The sequence below is a fragment of the Camelus ferus genome, chromosome 13, assembly GCF_009834535.1.
Source record: "Camelus ferus isolate YT-003-E chromosome 13, BCGSAC_Cfer_1.0, whole genome shotgun sequence".
NCBI lineage: Eukaryota > Metazoa > Chordata > Mammalia > Artiodactyla > Camelidae > Camelus > Camelus ferus.
The window spans coordinates 50642385-50666842 of record NC_045708.1 but is presented as its reverse complement, the minus strand read 5'-3'; the positions used below and the strand labels follow the sequence as shown (position 1 = coordinate 50666842).

Sequence of the window (24458 nt, the reverse complement as noted above, 5' to 3'; positions counted from 1 at the left end):
GATTGTTTACTACGTGGGACTGTTTGTTTTGTAGATGAGTTTATACTGTCCTTTTTTTTTGTATTTTTATTTTTTAATTTTTTTAAAACTTTTTTTTATGGAGTTACAGTCATTTTACAATGTTGTCTCTTTTAAGATTTCACATATGAGTGATAACATATGGTATTTTTCTTTCTCTTCTTGGATTACTTAGAATGATGATCTCTAGGTCCATCCATGTTACTGCAAATGGCATTGTTTTATTCTTTTTTATGGCTGAGTAGTATTCCATTATATACGTATAAAATATGAGACATATATAAAATTATATATATATACATATATATATCTCACAACTTCTTTATCCAATCATCTGTCAATGGACATTTAGGTTGCTTCTATGTCTTGCCTATTGTAAATAGTGCTGCTGTGAACTTTAGGGGTGCGTGTATCTTTTCAAGTTAACAATTTTTCCAGATATATGCCCAGGAGTGAGATTGCTGGATCCTAAGGTAACTCTGTTTTTAAAGTTTAAAGTCCAGGACCAAATGGCTTCACAAGTGAATTCTATCAAACATTTAGAGATTTAACATCTATCCCTCTGAAACTATTCCAAAACATTTCAGAGGAAGGAACACTTTTAAACTCATTTTTTGAGGCCACCATCACCCTGATACCAAAACCAGACAAAGATACCACAAAAATAATTTTAAAAAATTACAAGAAAATATCACCAATGAACATAGATGTAAAAATCCTCAACAAAATACTAGGAAATTGACTTTCAAAATTTATTGAAAAGATCATACAGCCTGATCAAGTGGGATTTATCCCAATGTTGCAAGGGTTTTTCAATGTCCACGAGTCAATCAGTGTGATACACCACGTTAACAAATTGAAGAATCAAAACCATATGATCGTCTCAATAGATGCAGAAAAAGCTTTTGATAAAACTCAACATCTGGTTATGATGAAAACTCCCCATAAAGTGGACAAAGAGGTAATATACATCAATATAATAAAGGCCACATATGACAAACCTACAGCTAACATCATACTCAATGGTGAAAAGCTGAAAGCATTCCCTCTAAAATCAGGAACAAGACAAGGATGCCCACTCTTGCCATTTTAATTCTGCATAATTTTGGAAATCCAGCCACAGCAATCAGAGAAGAAAAGGATCCTTTTATAGGATCCCAATGGAAAAGGAAGAAGTAAAACTGTTGCTATTTGTAGATGACATGGTATTATACATAGTTAATACTAAAGGCACCCCAGAAAACTACTGGAGCTCATCTATGAATTCAGTAAAGTTGCAGGATACAAAATTAATATACAGGAATTTGTTGCATTTCTATAAGATAGCAATGAAATATCAGAGAAATTAAGGAAACAATCCCATTTACCATCGCTACAAAAAGAATAAAATACATAGGAATAAACATATCTAAGGAGGCAAAACACCTGTACTCTGAAAACTATACGATGCTGTTGAAAGAAATTAAAGATGGCAGACAGTAAGATATACCGTGTTCTTGGATTGGAAGAAACAATATTTTAAAATGACCGTACTACCCAAGGCAATCTATAGATTCAATGCAACCTCTATCAAATTACCAATGGCATTTTTCACAGAATTGGAAGAAAAAAAATTTAAATTTGTATGGAAACACAAAAGACCCTAACTAGCCAAAGCAGTCTTAAGAAAGAAGAATAGAGCTGGAGGAATCACATTCCCTGACTTCAGACAACACTACAAAACTACAGTAATCAAAAGAATACGATAATGGCAAAAAACAGACACATAGATCAATGGAACAGCATAGAAAGCCAGAAATAAACCCATACACTTACGGTCAATTAATCTATGACAAAAGAGGCAAGAATATGCAATGGAGAAAAGACTCTCTCTTCTATAAGTGGTGCTGGGAAAGATGGACAGCTACCTGAAAAAGAATAAAATTAGAACATTCTCTAACACCATATACCAAAGTAAACTCAAATGGATTAAAGGCCTAAATGTTAAGATTGGATACTATGAAACTCTTAGAGGAAAACAGAGGCAGAACAGTCTTTGACATAAATCACAGCCGTATTTTTTTTGGATCCATCTCCTACAGTAATGGAAACAAAAGCAAAAATAAACAAGTGGGAACTAATCAAACTTAGAAGCTTTTGCACAGCAAAGGAAATCATCAATAAAATGAAAAGACAACCTACAGAAACGGAGAAAACATTTACAAACCATCTGACCAACAAGGGATTAATTTCCAAAATATACAAACAGCTCATACAGTTCAATACCAAACAACCCAATCAAAAAATGGGCACGAGACCTAGATAGATATTTATCCAAAGATGACATACAGATGGCCAGCAGGCTCATCAAAAGATGCTCAACATCTCTAATTATTAGAGAAATACAAATCAAAACTACAATGAAGTATCACCTCACATGGGTCAGAATGGCCATTGTCAAAAAGTTTACAAATAATAAATGCTAGAGAGGACGTGGAGAAAAGTCAGCCCTCCCTCCTACACTGCTGTTGGGCATGTAAATTTGTGCATCTGCTTTGGAAAACAGCATGGAGGCTCCTTAAAGGAACACAGTTTTATATAAGATATTATGTAGCATTGTGGAAGCACAGTGGTCTTTGAAGTCAAAATTCTGCCTTTTCCACTTTCAAATTTGTTACTTTGGTCAAGTTATTTCATTATTCTGAGCCATAATTTCATTACCATTAAACACGAGGTTAATAATGTATACTTCATAGGGGTGTAGTATAGTGAAAGTAACACTGGCTGATATAAAAGATAAATCTACAAGTCTCAGTAAATTACATAATAGAAGTTTATTTCTTCCTCTTAAAAGATTGCAATGGTGAAAAGGGACCAAGGCTGCTTCTACTTTATGGTCCCCCTATTTTTAATATATAGTTTCCCCGGTCTCTGCAGCAGAGAAAGGAAGAGTGGAGGAGGCGTACATCCTTCCTAAGCACATTCCCCTTGCTCAGATTTCAGTGCCGAAAACTAGTATAGCCATACCTAGATGTATGAAATACTATAGAAAATGTAGTCTCTGTTGAGCAACCAATTTCTAGAAACAACTCTGCACTATTGTAGGGAAATGCACATTTTGTATGGAAAGCTATCGCTACCACAGGTTGCTAGGGAAATTAAATGAGTCTTTACTTGTAAAGTGCCTAGAATAGTGCCTAGTATAACATAGGCACAAAAAAAAAAGGTTAAGATTTGTTAGATATAGAGGGATAAAAATAAGAGTAAAAATTTTGGTTGAGCATTACACACACACACATACACACACACACACACACATTTATATACTACAAGATAAATAGTGATACCAGAGAGTACAGTTACAGTACAGTGGGACTTGGTAACAGTTTCCTGTTGCTGCTGTAATAAATTACCAGAAACATAACATTGTAAAACAACACAAATTTATTCTCTTACAGTTCTGAAAGTCAGAAGTTTGAAATGGGTCTACAGGGCTAAGATCAAGGAGTTGGCAGGGCTGTGTTTCTTCTGGAGGCTCTAGGGGAAAATCCATTCCTTGACGTTTCCAGCCTCTGAAGGCTGCCTTCATTCTTTGGCTTATGGCCTTATCTCTCCAAACTCTGCTTCCACAGTCATGTCTCCTCAGACTCTGATCCTCTTGCCTCTCTCTTACAAGGACCCTTGTGATTATGTTAGGCACATCCAGATAGTCCTAAAAATAGTCTCCCCAACCCAAGATTCTTTCCTTGACCACATCTGCAAAATCCCTTTTGCCTTGTAGGGTGACATATTCACAGGTTCTGGAGATCAGGATGTGGACACATTTTGCTGGGGGTGGGGTGGGGGAGGGGGCACCATTTTGCCCATCACAGACATCTTAAGAAGGAAAGACAGTGTTTATGACTTCAGATATGGAGAGTAACATGGACTAGAAAACTTCTCCGTCTTTTGCTAGCTAAATGACCTTGAAATTGTCCCCTTTTCTGTAAAATGAGGGCAGCAGTAGTAATTACCTCACAGACTTGTAAGGATTAAAAGATGATGTGTGTGAACTACCTGGCACATAGTAGACACTCAAGACAGGAGATCTGTTGTTATTTTACTATTTCATGGTATACACTGGAGCCCACACACACCTCATTTATCATCTTAAGCTCCTCTAAGGTCACAGTTGAAAAAAGTGCCATGATCTCTTTCTACCAAGAGACTTATCAATCATGTTCAGCATACCGACCTTCTCCTGGAAGAAAAGTGGGATGAATGTGCTTTAGGGAATTTTGTATCGGCAAAGACGCCGCAGTATGGTTCTTCTGCTGTGTCTGGTAACCCTTATATTCCAGGGTGTCGTCATGATCTGAGTTTTCTTAGTCTGTGGTTTTACTGTGTCCTTGATCACCCAAAAACCATTGTCATGGATGAAGAAAGCTGAAGCATTTTTTCCCATGAGATAGATGGTCACACAAACTGATCACAAGAATTTGGCCACACAGTGAGCAGGAGTAGGAACGATTTCCTGGGAGACCATCTCCTAGCATGAGAACACCAGCACTTCAGGACCAAGCAGTAAGCCCCAGCCCCACCCGCCCCGCACTTTCAGGTGGTTTAAAAGCTTCCCTCTTAATTCTCGCCACAACTATAAGATGTCATTTCCAGTTAGAGATATCTTCTGGCTGGCATCCTACCACACACCAAAAGATTTGTAGGCTCGAGTTTATTGTAAACAATGTGGCTTCAAAGACCTATGATCATATTAGTGTTAACTTTGGGGTAGGGTCTAATAATCACCTAGGATGATATCAGAGTTCTTCAATTTGCTCATCAGTAAACTAACTGTAATAATATGTCAGAGCAACTCTGTTATAAAATGGGGAAGCCTCCTTCTAAGTTTAGCTTCAGATGTCAAAACCCTGAAGAGTAGTCCTTTGGTATGATCAAAGAAAGGGTTAAGACTCACGCAGACAGGGGAGTCCCAAGGTGAGGAGCGAAGGAGATGGGTCTGGTGGAGAAGGTCCAGAAGTGATAGTGTAGACGGCACACCAGCATTTTGTAGAGAGGAAAGTACTGCCAGTGGGAGGAGAGCCCACCCACCGCCATGAAGTTTGAAGGAAGCAGCAAGAGCACACATGAGCTTTAGGACAGGAGTGGAACGGTGTGGACCTTACTGTACCAGCACCGACAGACACAGCAGGAGATGAGACTTAGAGTTTAGCAGCACTAAATCAAATGTCAACTGGGGGATGAAGTTTCTCACCTACATTCATTGTAATTCCAGGTATCTGGGTTAATACAGCAACCTCCCAGTTTTCCTGTAAATAAATATGTACTTGGAAAAAACTAAATTTGCCAAGCCAACCCAAAATAATAAGGCCAGCAATTGTTATGACAGCTCCCTGGAAGATAGTGGGGAGTCAGCAAAAGAGATAGCCAGGAGAAGAAATCAATGGAGTCCAGAGAATCTCAAAGTATTTTCGTAATAACATTGACAATTTTGGTTCATTGTTTTATCTGTTGAACTTTCTGTAGATCTTTCCAGTACCGCTGACCCACATGGAATAGGAGTGTCCCTTCAAGGCACACAGTGCTCCTTGAGATGCCAGTAGATCAGCTACCATAGCAACCAGAGAGTTTTCTCTCACTAATTGCATCTAAGGCTTGGGCTGTATGTGGTCTTCTAGGAGTTGTGGCATTTGTGTGTTCTCTCTGAGTCTGTGTTGCAAAACTGAAAACACCTAAATTTATGCCTGTTATACCAAAGATTGTGATAAGGTCCAATATGATAGGTAAATCTGGCCCTTTTGAGGGAAGGCTCCATGAGAGAAGTGAATTCTCTGTTTCGGTGTAGAGTGACCTGGGTACTGTATGTGTGAAGGGCACAGGCCAAGTCACATGGGGCAGAAGGGGTGGAGTAGTTTAGGACCCGGGGAGAAGGAATAGTGCCACAGGAGAACCAGTAGCCCAGCGTGGAATTTCTGGGGGGCAGATCTGTATGAAAGCAGACATGTGAGGGCCAAATATTCCTAGCAGGGGGTGGGGAAGACACAGCTGAATGTAATGTTGATTACTGGTAGAGGCGGGGAAAGGTAAGGAATCTGTGGAGGGAAGGTTAATTCAGAAGCACCTAGTGAGGCTGAGGGAGTGCTGGGCTGGAGGGTGGCTGGAGGGGATGACAAGTAGTTGAGACGAATAATGCAGATCTGCAAAGGGGCAGAAATTAGTGGTACAGCAGTTGTCTAGGCTGGGGCGCCTGGGAGCAGGTCCTGCATTGATGGCAGTTTAACTCCAGGTGACATGCTCTGTTACTCTTACATGCATATTGTCCATCAGGTCTGGGAAAGTGGGGAATGGAGATTACAACAGGGGAATAGTGAAGAATGAAATGTGGGTTGTCAGATGAGAGGAAATCAGAGCTGATGTGGTGGTAGGGGGCATTGTGGGGAGTGATGTGTGGGTGGTCACAGGAGTAGTTGTTATAGCCAGACCTCAACTATTAAGCATTGGAGAGGAGTAGAGTTTTAGGCTTTTGTGTAGCATTAGTGGAGATGGAGAACCCAATTCAGGTGTTAAATACCTAAGGGGAGGGGCACATTGTAGGGCACCAGTGGGGATAGGTGAGGTTATTTGCTTAGACCAAGAAGCAATCCCATAAAGAGGGAAAAGAGTGGGTCAAACACAAATCTAAATAATCTGAGAGTTCCTTGATGCAGCAGGTTAGATAATGAGCAAAGGTGAGCCCCTGTGCAGTGCCATTCATCAGGGCTTGGGTACGTCAGGCAAGGAAGGGCCTGTCAGTAATAAGCAGCTTCTTGCTGGGTGTCCATACATCGCGCAGGAGAGGATATGGAGTTGTAGAGACTTACATAAGCAGGGTGGCTGGGGTCTTTCATTAAGCAGGCCATAATAGCCATGGTGAGGTGGCATCAGTTGGTTGGGAACAGGATTAAGCTAAGCAAGAACTGAGGAGTAAGTCAGAAAGTAAGAAAGAATAAAAAGAGGTTGGGAAGTTATAGGGGATACAGGTGTGCAGCAGAGCCATGGTTAGGTTTGGGAGAAGAGAAGATCAGGGAGCAGAATCTTTATTTGGCAGGTTTCAACATGGGACTGTGTTAGCAGGACCCCTTGGCACCAGTGTTAAGGCTGGGACTGTTGGTTGTGCTGAGGTCACCATCTGGGCTGCACTGGGCTGCTGGGCTGAGGTGGTCATTCCTGAGGTGATTATGCTGTTGACTGTGACTTGTGAACAGCACCTGTAAGAACCCTGGTGTGGTGGAGGGTGGGGGCTCCTGATATGAGTCTTGGACTAGACCCAAAACTTAAGGCAAAGTTTTATGCTTGAGAAATTATAAATAAGACCAAAGAGCAGTATTCCTCTGCCTCTAGAAGTTATGGTGTAACTTCTTATTGGGAAGCTGTGGACTAATTGACTGCTCCAAGCAAGTAAGGATGACAGCAGGGGCAGAAAGGAGCCTAAGTCATGTGTTTGGCACTGAGCTGGGGTAGTAGAATCTCAGTCCCAGGACCCTGAATTTAAAGTCTATTTTGAGCCTTACTGACTAAACCAAACAAAACCGTTAACTACTGCACAGGAATCCTTGAAACACGAACAATGGATTTATCCTTATTGAGGGCATCTTCCAGTACCAAAGTAACTATGATTGAATCCCTTAATTGGGCCAAAAATTGGACCCCATCCTTTAACAGGAATATCCTACCAATGGGATGGGAAATAGCAGCTCTCAAGTGGGCTCCATTACATGTGATGGTTGTGCTGCCATCCATAAAATTAATGGACTCCCTTTGTGCTGGACTCAGTTTATCCCAGAGGGCCCCCCAAGTTGCCAACAGGGCTGGGAGAGGGGTAACCTCTCCTGGATCTATGGACTGTGGCAAGGGAAGCCACATCCACTATAGTCTGGGTATTCCTGAGGGCCTAGTCTGTGCTGTATTCACAAGTACCATTTCCACTCTAAAAAGAGGGCTATGATGGCAGTGCTAAGCCATCATAAGTGTTAAGTACTTGTGGGATGTTAGTTCCATGACCCAAGGTTGAATGAGCAGTTGATTCCAAAGGACCCCACACTTCATGTAGTTCTGGATCAAGAAGGGCCCAATAGGCCTCTAAGAGTTGTCTTGCAAGAGGAGTACCTCTTGGCTATTGAGGGTGGCTATTTGCTCCAGAAATCCATATGGAGTCATGTGACATCCCATGTGGTTCAGAGGCTCCAGAAGGTATAAGAGAATTTCTGGTTTGGTTTATTTCCTCCTTCCTGTATCTTCAAATCCAGAACATAGCACTGTTTTTGTCGTCTCTTCTTCTGACCTTATCTGCTGGCTCCCTCTTCAACTTTTAAGGATCTCTGTGATTATACTGGGTACATTGGAATAATTCAGGTTAATCTCCCTATTTTAAAGTCAGCTGAATTATTACCTTGATTATATCTGCAACCAATGATTCCCCTTTGTCATATAATCTAACGTTCACAGGTTCTGTGGATCAGGACATCCTTGAGGGGCCATGATTCTGCATATCACAGATGACTTTTTGGGTAGCCCCGAGGGCCTGTTGTTGGAGTGGACCCTTTGAATTGAACTAATTTTCTAGTGACTACGTAAATAGATTTTAATAAGATGTGTAGATGGGAAATGCATTGTTACCAGAAGCCAGTTAGGTCAGATAGGTTTTGGACTTGAGAGTAATGGAGTGGAGAATACCAAAAATTGTTTGCAAATATGCAATTTTGCATTATCAATTGACCTTACACAGACCAGTTTGTACCTCAAAATCTGAGGTGATGGACCTGTGGACCTTTTGAGGTGCAAGGATTCAGTTGTAGTTAGTCAAAGTCTGGACAACAGTTCAAATGTCTTGTGTGAATAGCCCCATGAGTGTCTTCTCTCAGGACTTGTCAGTGTAATGCCATAGCAGAGTGAGAGCAAAGTGAGCCTTAAAGATTTCATCTGCATAGATTATGAGCAGTGGTGGTCTATTGACATACCCCATAGGTAAACTAGTGAATGTACCTTGGGACTCCTCAAAAGTAAGTACGATTTGTGGCTGTGGTGTTGAAGAAATGGGGATAAAGTAAAACATTACCTAGATCAATAACTATAAAGAACTTTCCTGTGTCTGGCTGAATAGAGTCAGTAAATTTAATAGTATTTACCAAACTGTCCTTAATTAGGTACCTTTGATAGTTGACCACAAGGCACCATTATTTTTTTAAATTGAAGTATAGTTGATTTACAGTATGTGTTAGTTTCAGATATACCACACAGTGATTCAGTTATATATATATATATATATGTATTTTTTCAGATTATTTTTCATTCTAGGTTATTATAAGATATTAAATATAGTTCCTTGTGCTATATAGTTGCTTATCTGTTTATGTATAGTAATTTGTATCTGTTAATTGCCCATACTCCTAATTTATTCCCACCCCTACTTTCCCCTTTGGCAAGCCTCAGGTTGTTTTCTACGTCTGTTGAGTCTGTTTCTGTTTTGTATATAGATTCATTTGTATTATTTTTAGATTCCATATATAAGTGATAGTATATAATATTTGCCTTTGTCTGAATGGTTTCACTAACTATAACATTCTCTAGGTCCATCCATGTTGCTGCAAAGGGCAATATTTTATTCTTTTTTATGGCTGAGTATTATTCCACTGTGTGTGTGTGTGTGTACCATATCTTCTTAAGCCAGTGTTGATGGGCACATAGTTACTTTCCTTGTTTTGTCTGTCATAAATAGTGTTGCTATGAACATTTGGGTGCATGTATCTTGTCAAATTAAGTTTTCATCTTTTCCAGGTATATACCCAGGAGTGGTATTGCTTAATCATATAGTAGTTCCATTTTTTAGTTTTTTAAAAAATCTTTATACTGTTTCCCTTAGTGGCTGCACAAATTTACATTCCCACCAACAGCATAGGAGGGTTCTCTTCTCTACACCCTCTCCAGCATTTATTATTTGTAGACTTTTTTGATGATGGTCATTCTGACCAGTGTGAGGTTTTAATTTGCATTTCTCTAATAGTGATATTGAGCACCTTTTCATGTGCCTATTGGCCATCTGTATGTCTTCTTAGGAGAAATGTCTGTTTAGATCTTCTGCCCATTCTTTGATTAGGTTTTTTTTGATACTGAGTTGTATGAGCTGGGTCTTTTTTTTTTTTTTTAACTTCTTTAAAATTGAAGTATAGTCGGTTTATAATATTGTGTCGAGCTGTTTTTTTTATTTTGGATATCAACCCCTTGTCAATCACATCATTTGCAAATATTTTCTCCTATTTTGTAGGTTGTTTTTTCATTTCATTGATATTTCCTTTGCTGTGCAAGAACTTTTAAGTTTGATTAAGTCTCATTTGTTTATTTTTGCTTTTATTTCTCTTGCTTTGGGAGATTGATCCAAGAAAATACTGTGATGATTTATGTCTGAATGTTTTGTCTATGTTCTCTTCTAGGAGTTTTTATAATGTCATATCTTATATTTAAGTATTTAAAGCATTTGAGTTTATTTTTGTATATAGTGTAAGGGAGTGTTCTAAGTTCATTGATTTACATGTAGCTGTCAGCTTCCCCAACATCTCTTGTTGAAGACACTGTCTTTTCTCCATTGTATATTCTTGCCTCCTTTGTCATAGATTAAATGACCGGGGGTTTATTTCTGGATTCTATTCTGTTCCATTGATCTATATGTCTGTTTTTGTGCCAATATCACACTGTTTTGATTACCATAGCTTTGTTGTATGGTCTGAAGTCTAGAAGGGTTATGCCTCTATCTTTGTTCCTTTTCCTTAGGATTGCTTTGGCAATTCTGGGACTTTATGGTTCCATACAAATTTTAGGATTATTTCTTCTGGTTCTGTGAAAACTGTCATGGGTATTTTCACAGAGATTGCATTAAACCTAATGATTGCTTTGGGCAACACGGCCATTTTAACAGTATTTATTCTTCCAATCCAAGAACATGGAGTATCTTTCCATTTCTTTGACTCATCTTTAAAACATTGATGAAGGAAACTATAGTTTTCAGCATATAGATCTTTCAGCTGCTTGGTTAAGTTTATTAAGATATTTTTTGATGTAATTTTAAATGAGATTTTTTTTTAACTTTCTCTTTTCTGACATTTTATTGTTAGTGTAAAGAAATACAATAGATTTCTGTACATTAATTTTGTATTCTGCTACTGCAAAGAGCTTTCCCCAAGTTGCATTTCTTTCTGTCAGGCAATGAGCTCAATGATGTCAGCCTCCATTTCTACTCCCACAACATAAATAGTTTCTTATCAAATGCCCAGGCCACTGCACAAACTTGGCTTCGAGAAAGAGCTGTCCTGATCTTACACATGATCCAAGTCAAAATACTTGAAATCCAACTTGAAACTGCATAATCAACACAACTCAGGGCTGGATACTTAAAAGCTGATGCAGAATGTATAACCCACTGGCAGAACATTTGCCCAAGTCTGGTGGATATGCAAACTCTTGCAGCCTTTTCAGAAAGCAATTCAGAAATACAGATCAAGAACCTTAAGAATGCTCATACCCCTTAAACTATTAATTTCACTGTTAGAAATTAAACCCGAGGAAATATTCAGAGACAAAGGCTAAGGTTAAAGTACAAGGTTGTTCCCTGCAGCACTATTTGCAAGTACAAAAACAAAATAGGAACCAAAGAAAATATCCAACCATTAGCAAATTACTTAAATTACATCATATTTCAATCAACAAGAAATGTGGCAATTTAAAGAAATGTTTAGCAGCAGGGGAGAAACATTCTCAATATGATCATGGGGACAAGGATGGGGGGCCCAGGATTCAAAACAACAAGCGATGTGTTTCCAATTTTATCAGTTAATTCTGTTAATTCTTTCTATTTATCTATACATCTATCTATTCTTTATCTCTCAGTCTACCTAGAGCATGTATGCCTAGAAAAATACCTGGAAATAAATATGTTAATAATAATTACCTTGGAGTATTGGTGTCATGGATGTTTTTCATCTTTTACTTTTCTGTATTTTCTGAATTTGCTATAGTGAGCATGTGCTACTTTAAATGTGAAAGGGAGTTATAAGGAATGTCCACTGCAGAAACAAGCCCACCCTTATGTCTTCTTTCAACTGTATATTCCCCCTACCTTAGCTCTTCTGCTATGCCCTCTGCCATGTCAAGTTTTCTAAGCCATCCTTTTCATTACATAATTCCTGGCTTTAAAAGATTCTCTGGCTCTTTACTACCTTAATAATTTTTGTGTGGAGACTTTAGAATTCTCTATGTAATATCATGTCACCTGCAAATAGTGATAGTTTTACCTCTTTCCCTTCAATTTGGATAGCATTTACTTCTTTTTTCTTGTCTGATTGCTGTGGCTAGGACTTCCAATATTGTGTTGAATAGAAATGGTGAGACTGGGCATCCTTGTCTTGTTCCTGAGTTTAGTAGGAAGGCTTTTAGCTTTTCACTGTCGAGTATCATGTTGGTTGTGTGTTTGTTATCAATGACTTTTATTATGTTGAAATGTGTTCTTTCTATATCCACTTTGGTGAGAGTTTTTTTTTTTAAATCATGAATGAATGTTGAATTTTGTCAAATACTTTTTCTGCATCTATTGAGATGATCATGTGTTTTTTTTCCCTTTGCTTTTGTTAATTAATGTGGTGTATCGCATTGATTTGCATATGTTGAACCATTATTGCAACCCTGGAATGAATCCAATTTGATCATGATGTATGATCCTTTTGATGTATTGTTGGATTCAGTTTGCTAATATTTTGATGAGGATTCTTGCATTTATTTTTATCAAAGTTATTGGCCTGTAATTTTCTTTTTTTGTAGTGTCTTTGGTTTTGGTGTCAGGGTAATTGTGGCTTTATAGAACAAATTTGGGAGTGTTTCCTCCTCTTCAGTTTTTTGAAATAGTTTGAGAAGGATAGGTTCTTTGTGTGTTTGGTAGAATTTCCCAGTGAAGTCATCTGGTCCTAGACTTTTGTTTGCAGGTAGTTTTTTGTTTTTTGTTTTTTGTTTTTTAAGTTACAGATTCTATTTCATTTCTAGAGATCAGTCTGTTCAAATTATCTATTTCTTCTTGACTCAGTTTTGGCAGGCTGTATGTTTCTAGAAACTTGTCCATTTCTTCTAGGTTATCCAATTGTTGGATATAACTGTTCCTAGTATTCTTATGATTTTTTGTATTTTTGTGGTATCAATTATTTCTCCTCTTTCATTTCTTATTTTGTTTACTTAGGTCCTCTCTTTTTCTTGGTCAGCCTGGCTAGAGTTTTGTTGATTTTATCTTTTCAAAAAATCAGCTCTTGGTTTCATTGGTCTTTCCTATTTTTTTGATCTCTGATTTATTTCCTTTCTGATCTTTATTATTATTTTCTTTTGTTGACTTTGGGTTTTATTTTTTCTTATTTTCTAATTATTTTAGATGATACATTAGGTTGCTTGAGATTTTTCCTTTCTTGAGGAAGACCTGGATTGCTATGAACTTTTACAATTGCTTTTACTACATCCCTTGGATTTTGTAAGATAGTGTTTTTCATTTTTGTTGGTCTTGAGGTATTTTCTGACTTCTTTGATTTCATTGTTAACCCATTTTTTTAGTAGCATGTTGTTTAGTCTCCACATGTTCATTCTTTTCCTGTTTTTCTTTCTGTGGTTCATGTCTAGTTGTGGTCAGAAGAGATGCTTGAAATAATTTCTGTACTCTTAAATTTGTTAAGGCTTGTTTTGTGACCTAGTATGTGGCCTATCCTAGAGAATTTTCCATGCATTTTGAAAAGAAATTTGTGTGTGTGTGTTTGTGATTTTTTTTTCCATTGTAGTGTCATGTAGATATCAATTCAATCTAACTGGTCTATTGTGTCATTTTGGACCTCTGTTGCCTTATTGATTTTCTGTCTGATAACCTGTCCATTGATGTCACCAAGGTGTTAAAGCCTCCTACTATTATATTGTATTCTCATCAATTTCTCCCTTTAGTCTGTGTATTTGTTTTATATATTTAGGTGCTCCTCTATTGGATACATATTTGTTAATGAGTATAATATCTTCTTGTATTTATCCCTTTATCATTATATAATGTCATTCTTTGTCTTTCTTTTATTTTTTTCCCTTTTTTTTCTTTGTATGTATGGGGGTAGGTGATTAGATTGATTGATTGATTGATTGATTGATTTAATTTAATTTATTGAGGAGCTACTAGGGATTGAACCCAGCACCTTGTGCATGCTGAGCATGCACTCTATCACTTGAGCTATATCCTCCCCCACCCCAGCCTTTGTTTTAAAATCTACTTTATCTGATATGAGTAATGCTACCCCTGCTTTCTTATCATTTCCATCTGCATAAAATATCTTTTTCTGTCCCCTCGTTTTCAGTATGTGTGTGTCTTTTGCCCTGAAGTGAGTCTCTTGTAAGCAGCATATTGTAGGTGCTTTTTTTTTTTTCTTTCCAATCTGTCATTTTGTCTTTCGATTGGAGCATTTAGTCCATTGATATTTAAAGTAATTATAGATAGACAGGTACTAATTGCCATTTTAAACCTTGTTTTCCAGTTGCTTTTATAGTTATTCTCTATTCATTTCTTCTCTATTCATTTCTTCTTTTTGTTTTTCCTTTCGTGGTTTGATGGTTTCCTTTATATTATGATTGTGTTCCTTCCTTTTTGGTTTTTGTGAATCTATTGTATGTTTTTGATTTGTGGTTACCCTAGTTTTTAAGTATATTGATTCATAACTATACCTACTTGCTTTAAACTGATAGTCATACAAGTTCAAACACATTCTGGAAGATCTAAATTTTTATACTCCCCTCCCCCACATTTTGTGATTTTGATGTGATATTTTACATCTTCATGCTTATCCTTTTTCTGTTAATTGCAGTTATAATTGCTTTTACACAAATTTTTGATTGATTTTAATCTATGTACTGGCTTATTTAGGTGAATTTTAATCCTTTTATGTATTTGCCTTTCCTATTGTGATTTTCCCTTTCCTATAGATTCTTGCTTCTTTCATATTTAGGGAAGACCTTTCCATTTTTTTAGGGTAGATTTAGTATTGTTGAATTGTTTTAGTTTTTGCTTGTCTGAGAAATTCTTAGTATCTGTCCTTCTATTCTAAGTGATAGTCTTGTTGAGTAAAGTATCCTAGGTTGTGGGGTTTTCTTACATGACTTTGAATATATCATGCCAACAATTCTTTTTTATTTTTGTCTTACAGACAGGCTAGATAGAGTTAATAAAGAGAGAAATGATGAGAATGAGGACTCCTTTTGCAAGCAAATCATGAACAATGAGTCTTAATTCATTAATGTGTTATTTAATATAATATTTTAAGGTGTTTACAATTTTATTAGAGCATGGCAGATCCACCAAGATCCACTTAGTGTGACCAGTTGTTAGGGCAATGGATTTGGGCCTAAACCAGTGTGAACCTCGTTCAGTTAGAGCATTGATACCTATGAGAGGATTGGGCAATTTCATTGGGGTTAATGCTTTACAGAGTTTTTAAGTTTAATGGTGCCTGTGTAAGGGTGAGAGAGATTTAATTTCCATAGACTCAATGCCCAGTGACACTGCTGATACTTAAGCAATTCCCCTGTTTAAAATTTGAAGTCTTACTAAATACCAAGGTGATCTGGGATCCAGTATCAATGAGGGCTGTAAAAATTAAAAACTATGTGGCAACCAATGTACCTCCAATGAAGTATATAGGCTTGTGTCCACAGGGGATGGTTATGGCATCCAAGGACTGTTGGGTCCCTAATAGGAGCAAGGGTTTCCGTTGGGGGAAGTCAGGAAGGGAGTTTAATGTGAATGCAGGGATGTGGGAGGAAGGCCTGAGTGTAACAATGTTTGGCACGGTAGCTGAAAGAGCAGTAGCAGTGTTAGAAATGGCATTAAGAACAAACAAGGATTGAATGACTTGTTGGAGTAAGGCTTGCCACTGGTGGACTTTTCCAAAATCAAGAGACTAGAGAATCTTAAATCCCTGAATCTTCCATGCCAAATGTTTGGAATAAGGTCCTAATGGGGGACTTATCTGAGAGAACCCTGTTTTATTTTGATTATTATTCTAATAATTATAAATTTTACTACAGCTACTATTTGCTTCAGTTGGGTACACTGTCATTTGGGACAGATTTATGTGCAATTAATAGTTCTGATATGTCTACAGCCTGGTGACCTAGCCTATTAAATGTAGTAAGGAGGCACAATAAATCCAAGGAGATCTTTGTAAGAACAGTTGGAGGATGTCTAAGTCTAAAGGGACCTGTTCAGGGATGATTAGGGCATATCTTCCTTCAGGGTGTTTGGCATAGTTATAGGTCTGTAATAGGACCAAACAGAACAATGCCTATTTTCCATAATAATTGGCAACTCTCCTCTGAAAGAGTCCAGTTACTGAGGATGTCAGTATCAAGAACAGCAGCAGTTGGATGGGCTGTCCCTGGTGCCATCAAAATCCAGTGGAGGAGAGTGGAGGTCAGGGTTATGCCTGTCCCTGCCAGGCATGGGAAGGTTTGAGCTGGCTCTTCAAGGAGCTAGATCAGGGATTTCAGTAGAATTAACTTAAGGATCCTGAGAAACACTGGGCATCTGTCCAATTTTAAGGTGGTTGAGTTGAGTTCTAAGTCTGTATTAAAGAAATACAATAATCAATAGACCTTCAGTATAAATACTAAGGATGTAATGTACAACATGATGACTATAGTTAACACTGCTGTATGGTATATATGAAAGTTGTTAAAAGAGTAAATCTTAAGAGTTCTCGTCATAAGGAAAAAAACTCATTTTTTTTCTTTTTTTTGTATCTATATGAGATGATGGATGTTAATTACACTTATTGCGCTAATCATTTCACAATATATGTAAGTCAGATCACATGCTGTACACTTCAAACTCACACAGTGCTGTATGTCAATTACATCTCAAAACTAAAAAAAGAGAGAGAGAGACACACACACACACACACACACACACACAAAAACTATTTAAAAAACCAGAAAGTGATACTCCAATGCAAGGTAGTAGTATTATTGTATAGCTTACTTATTTAATCCAATACTCATTCATTGATCACTAGTTACCAAATTACAATCGGAAAGACCAGTTTGTCCTGGCTGATATGAGTGGTGAATGAATTATACAAAGGTACAAAAGAGAAAGTTTCAAAAAGATAAATTAGGAAAGGCGGTTGCTGAAGGATACTAGGATAAATAAGACATGGGAGACAGACATGCCTGTAAGGTTAGGAGGAGAGGAGGGGGGAAGAGAGGGAGAAGGAGAGAGATTAATTCCGTAAGATTGCCGTGAGCAAAAGAATAATGATTACAAAAGGGAGCCAGTGAGTCATGCTGCTTCTCCCAGGAGCAGAGAAGGAGCTAAAGATGGGAGGGAGTGGGCGCTCTTAACCTTTCCAGTTGTACTTAACAGCTTCCTCTAATGCCTCTCGTTGAGTTTGTCATTTTTTCACATTAACATTTAGTCCTTTTTAAAATTCTTGAGATAATCACAGTAATTATTCTGAGGCTACAATCCACATAATTAATATATCAGGACCGGCTGTATGAATTTTAGAGCAGAATCAAGGTTAAAAATCGAAGTTCTACTTTCTTTTCCTTTCAGGCTGGAGGTAAATATCTCCCACCTCTGAACTTCCACAACATTTATCTGTTATGCTTTGTATTCTGGCATTTGTGCAAAGCTGAATCACTTCTAATAGACTGTGAATTCCTTGAGCAGAAGGACCATGTTTCTCTCATCTTTCATCCCCACTGCCTGACAAAATGCCTAGCACACTGCAGATGTCATCAAGCGCTGTGTTGCTGAGTAACGATGAGAGAATAATTACCGTTAGATAAATCAGTCTAGTCCTTGGCTATTTGTTCTGGACATTTCTTTAGTGGGTGGGAATGTCTACCCGGAAGAAACCGCTAACCTAGAGATAACAAGGAGCAATATTGGACCACATTTTGAAAGCAGGCAATTCCTGGCATTCTATGAAAAACAAAACCAATTTTAGTCACAAGTACTGGCAATTCACCCTGCAAGAACTCACAGGAGTTTGCAGATTGCTCAGACCTGAGTGGCTTTTTGAGACCATTACACAGGATTTTTGGAAATTTCATCAGTGTGACTTGGGTATGTACAAAGAGGGGAAAAAGAAAAAGTTACATAAGGCAGATTCCTGTTTTAAGAGAACTTAAGTATTGTTGGAAAAATAAGGCTTACATATTTTGAACAGTAAGAGTAAACTTGAATTCAGGAGCCATATTGAGAGGCAGAGAAGAGGGAGAGGTATCTATGCATTGAGGGTCAAAGTGGAAGGCCTAAGATCGGGCTTGGTGTGCATTAGCGGAAAAAGAATGAAAATCACTGTCACGAGACCCTGAAGTCCCAGTTATGTGAATGAATGAGCTGTGTAACTGGGATCCAAGCCTCAATTTTCTCATCTGTATGAAGGGGTTGATAGTTAACATGAATAAACCTTGAAGGGTGGATTTTTCCATTAAGATTGGCAAAAAGAAAGGGTAGGGTGTTCCCACAGAGATGAATAGCATGAACTATGAAGTATGTAGGTAAAAAGTTACATGGGAAAGTGGAAATTCTGTCCCAGTTGCAGCAGGCTATCCAATGAAGACATATTTACACTAAAAAAAATGTTGCTTTCTATCTGAAATTCAAATTTAATTGTGCATCCGCTGTTGTTATTGGATAAGTCTGGCAACCCTACTCAGGCTTCCCGGCTTCTGCTGCCAAAGTCCAGCTCATGTCTCAAAGGTCAAAGGCCATTTTCCCCCCACTGGGTTTTCTGTTTCCCCCAGTTAGGAGGTATTTCTCTTCAGCAAGATGGGGGGATTGGGGGAAGAGCTGTATCAGTTAGTGTTTAAGAACTTAGATTCTGAGGTCAGATGTCCAGGATTTGTAGTTCATCTCTCCTGTTGACCATTTGTGTGATCCAGGATTTTAAGAAATCTCTCTGGGCTCCAATTTCCTCTTCTGTGTAAGAAAAGTGCTTACTCTGTGGGATTGTTTTGAGGATTCAATAAACTCTATAGTGCTTGGCATACTTTCCCTGCGTAGTCATCCATCCATCCACCCTTCCACCCATCCATCCATCCATCCACCCACCCATTACATTTTTGTGTACATGCTCTATGGAAGGCACCCAATCACAGAAATGGAAAACATGGACTCGGCCCTTAGGGAATTTATAATCTAGGAGTGCAAAGAGGTTGACACAATTAAAATAAAGCCAAGTTCATCCAGTTTCATGTCTTTCCTAGCATCTTCTATCAATGACTAAAAATCTTGTATTTCCTTCCAACTACTCTCCTGTAATTCATACAGCCTCCTGGACCCCCTGCATAGCCCTCAGACATGTCAACCTTGCGAAGTTCAAAGTGGAACCCCAGGCCTTTTTGTCCTTTTGTACTCCCCACCTTAGTGAACCACACCACCCAGTCACACAAACCACCTAGTCTTTTTCTCTTCCCGGTTCCCCCGTGCAATTAGGAACCAATTTGTATCTAGTCTCGTTTTCGTTCTGGTGGTTGTTTTGTACCAGGTGTGGTAGGCAGAACTCTAAGATGGCCCCAAGATTTCCCGCCGTATAAGAATCATGCATAATCAATCCCTGGGACTGTGAATATGATAAATTTTACTCTTGTCATTAGGTTAGTAATATGGCACAGTTGATTTTAAGAAAATAAGGTTATCTGCATGGACCCAATCCAAATACATAAATCTTTTGAAAACAATTGATCCAGATGACTTAAGGAAAGCAAACATCCACGCTGCGAGCTGCAGATGGTGAAGGATGTCTTTGGGGAGCTAACGGTAGCTACCATCTGACAGCTAGCAGGAAAGCTAGAACTTCAGTCCTCCAAATGCAAGGCAGTGAATTCTGTCAACAACTGAAATGAGGGTGGAGGGGGACCCTGAGCCCCAGCTGAGAACAGCAGCCCTGGCTGGCATTCCACTTCAGCTTCGTATGACCCTGTCCGGAAAACACACCCACACCAGGCCCGGACTTCTGACCTGCAGAATTGTGAGCTAATAAATCGGCGCTAGGTTCAGCTGCTAAGGTTGTGCTTTTGTGTTCCACAGCAACAGAAAACAGATCCAGCATCTCACAGAAGTGCCACATTTCCCACCTTCCTATGGCTGCTTTGGCTTAGTTCTCTCCTGGACCACGGCAGCCATCTCCTCGCCAGTCTCCTTGCCTCCACTCTCCAAGCTTTTCTCATCATCTAGGTTTCATGCAGATAATGGAATGAGCTTTCTAAAATGTAAATCTGCCCACACCACTCCACTGCTTTAAACCCTCCCACAGCCCTCACTACAGGGTAAATTCCAGCATAATTTTTTTAAACATGGTTTAAATTGCCTTTAATATTTGTCATGTGCCTGCCACCTCTGTGTCCTATACTGTGCCTCATCCCAGCGGCATTTTAGACCTGCAGCCCCTCCAGGCGGTGTCAAGCCCCTGCACCTCTGCTTTTGCTCATCCTTTATGAGCATCTTCTTACTTTCTGCTTTTCAATATGGAACCAGCCTCAGCTATTCTGTACCTCTCTTGGGTATCCTTGCAAAATTAAATGCTTTCTCCCTATATCCCCACAAGACCTAATTAAGATTTCTATCACAGTACCTAAATAATCCATTGCATGAGTGTGTGTTTGTTTATCTATCACCCACCTAGAGAGGAAAGTCTGTGCCTGGACCACACACAGGTCCAAACCCAGTGTCTGGAACACTGAGTGCTGAATAAATATGTGATCGATAAATATTTATTCAGTGAATAAATAACAGTTATTGTGCTGCTACCATATTCCTTGTTCCTTCTTTCAGATTCTTTTCCTACAAGGCAGTAGTTAGATTTAGGTGCCCAGTCAGGACAAAATCAAATAGAACATTATCTGGGGTAAAAAGATCTGCCAGTGAAAGGCTGACATTAAATTAGATTATTCCTGTTGCCTGAGTATGGTTGTCTGCTCTGTTATTTTGTCCAGTTTTATTACATGACATTCATGTCCTCAAGGGTTAAATACCGAGTTTAAAGATTACATGCAACTTATTTCTCTGGCTTCCTCAACTGGGCCCTGCCTTTTAATGTTTCTTTTTACTGACTAAAGATAGGCAAGGCCAAAAAGGAGGTAAACTCTATCAGTTAATTTTATTACTCACCAGTAGTCCCCCCAAAATGTTGGCACAAAAAGAAAACTCAGAATAATTTTGTCCAAAGTCATCATTTTATAGATGAGAAAGTGCAGCTCTAAAAAGATGGTGTCTCTTGCAGGCCCTCCCCTGAGATCTGAGCTAGGCCCAGATGAATAGATTCTATACATAATAACACTAACTTCTATGTATTTTTAAAAAACACCATAATTAAAATTGTTATTGGAATGATAAACAGGAAAAATTAGCTATAATAAATCACCAACGAATTCAATAATTAAAAGAAGACTAACAGAAAAAGATGAGAACATTAATACGTATCACATTTTATTGATTCCAGTTTGCACACTTTCTATATTTTAACACCTCTAAAGTCAGTATTTTAAATAATAATAAGTATTTGTGATATAGTTTAGTAGCAGAGGGCATATTTGAAAATTCTCTTGGTGGTACATAAAATAATGGTATGTTTTAAAATCAGTAGTGTCTCAGAATTAATGAAATGCCATACTTTACAGAAGAATAAATGCACATTACAGTAAACATAAAAATAAACATAAAAATATAATGCACTAATACTATGCAATACAACTTGCAGAGAAATGCAAATTGAAATTATACACTTAATTTTTGCCTATCAAGATTGTGAAATGTAATTATGATAACACCTGTGTTAGTTATATTGCCAGGAAGTGGTTTATCTTTTATGTTGTTGGTGAGGAAGCAGATTAGTATAAACTTTTTGAAGAAATAAAATTGGTAAAATGTGTCAAATTCTTAAAAATGTCTGTTCCCGTTCATAGGGAAATACTCATCTAAGAAATAAAGCAGTTAAAAAGCATCCTTTTTCTTGGCCAGCCAGCATCCTTTCCCCTTTGTTTGTTGTCTCTAATATTTTGAATTCCTTCAAAAGCAGTTCCTTTTACCCAGTATACCATAGCCAACTATCAAGAAAAAAGTTACAAGGCATGAAAAGTCAGAAAACAGTTTAAAGAGACAAAACAAGCATGAGAACCATACTCAGATATGGGAGGGGTGTTGGGATTACCAGACTGGGAATTGAAAACAACGAGGATTTACATACTAAGGGGTCTAATCGATAAAGGAGACAGCATGCAAGAATAGATGGGTGCGGTAAACAGACGTGAAAATTCTGAGAATCAAAAAGTGCATGTATAGACAAATACGTATATGTGCATTTTCTTTTTTCTTCAGAAAACGTGTTTTTTATGTAATAGTATGTAAGTAGTCATAAGAAATTATTCCTCTTTACTTTTTTTGAAAACTAGGTTGTTGAAGCTGTCATTATCTTAAATGGAATAGGTCAAAAAAGTCAAATATCAGCCCTTGCACGCGGTTCAGTGTAGTAGCTAACCTTCTCTGGCCACAGGAGACGGGACTTGGACATTCAGCTTCTTTCATTAGGAGACCGCATGCCCACTCCTCAGCCTTCATTGTCTTTCTACTCTCTTGCTTTAATCTCCTGCTTCCAAGGATAATTTAAAACAACTGCACATTCACAAAACTCATTTAAAAGTGTCGTATTGATTGCTTGTGTGCTTTATATTCCCACCTCAACTTGCCCGGCTGTTAAGATTTAGGCTGCACATTTCCCACTGTGTTGTGCCTCATAAATCCAGAGGTAAAACACTAGGCTAAATGCCTTCTGTTGCAGGAATTAATACACACACACACACACACACACACACACACACACACACACACAGAGCTAACACTATGTTACTGATCCGAGAATTATAGCACAAAGATGGTTTTTCAAAGCAGCAAAATAGAGTAATAAAACTTTAATGTAGCCTTAAACATTTAATACATGTGCCCTCCACCCCCACGATATGAGAGAAGATGGAATTCCATACAAGAGTCCCACAAATTCATCAGCCAAGAGAGCTCCCAATGAAAAGAGGCAGTGCCCATGAATGCCGTTTTCTGCCCAATTTCTAGTCCTTAGTGTAGAGCCTGAAGGATAAGAAAAGATTTGCTTCCTCTTTGCTCACTCAGCAGGTATCCTTCCCCAAAAGGAGGGTCTGACTGACTGAGCACAGAGCACCCTGTTGGGCAGACAGCCTGCCAGGACCCTCAGAGGCAGAGGTTTCTTGCTACATGTCGCATACTGAGCTGGCCCGGTCAGTCGAGGCTGAGATAACAAGGTTCACCACAAGGGCACTGCCTGGCCGTAGGAGCTCATACAGGGGAGGGCCGAGCCCACTGGGCTTCTTTCCTTAAGAGGTAGCTGCGTACGTGTGCTCCTGACATCTGAATTTTCAGAGGTTCCTCCTGTGAATACTGCTTCATGGAAGGAGGCACATTAGTAGGAAAAGCATTCAGGAGAAAGAAAGGAGGGATGACCTACAGGGAACTACTACTAGTTAACACTTACTAAAGCAGACATGAAATCGTCTGTTCTTCTGTTCATTCAACAGGTATTTGAACACTCACCATGGGCCAGGCACTGTTCTAGGTGCATGGGATGTAGCCCAGATTTAGCAGATTAAATCCTCTTCCTCTGTGTGCTAAATACACACACACATACACACAGACACACACAGACACACACAATGCTTTCTCTGTCCTTCTCTGCCCTGCTCCATGGTCCAGAAAACTGCCCCCTGACAGTTGTAGACTTCACAACCCAGGCTGCCTGGTTTTCTAGCTTTGGGTAAAGATTTGGCCAATAGAAGGTGTAGCAGGAGATTAGATGTTGAGAGGTGAGAGAAGTCAGAGTATTTCTTCTCCCCACTCCCAGGACCTTGGCCCATGGATTCTGGTAATGACATCCTTCTGGACCATGAGCTCCTACTTGTCAATTCTCCATGGCCCTAGCTCTCACTGGAATCTATAACACTTCTCTCCCTTCTTGTTCTTACAGCTCTCAGTGTGGCAACATCTTTCCTACCACTGCTAATCTATGGCGCCTTCAGCGTTCCTTCTCATTCCGTAAGTGTTCCCTTAATTAAAGTCCCTTGAACCATTGTAATTGCATTCTGCTTTTTGCTAGGATCCTGCCTCAAAGCTGGCTACCTAATTTGTGAGGCTAAGTGCAAAGTAAGAATGGCTTTATTCAAAAGGCAGAAAGAAAGTGTTGTTAAAAGTACTAAAATACAAAACTTTTTCCTTTAAATATATTTTATTGCTTATAAAATGTAACGGGTAATAATGATACATGAGTAATATCATATACTTATATATTGGAAAAATAATGTTTCTGATGTTATAAATTTATATAATGTAATAAGTAACATTAATAACT

The 24458-nt window shown here is 38.5% G+C and overlaps 1 long non-coding RNA gene across 1 annotated transcript in view; it reads left to right on the top strand.

Annotated features, from left to right (window-relative positions):
- The window catches only part of LOC116668069, a 160827-nt gene that overhangs the window by 12062 nt on the left and 124307 nt on the right, over window positions 1-24458 (top strand). Inside the window, exon 2 of the long non-coding RNA XR_004325147.1 lies at window positions 24078-24145. This is a non-coding gene — a long non-coding RNA (uncharacterized LOC116668069). The remainder of the gene's footprint in view (window positions 1-24077; window positions 24146-24458) is intronic.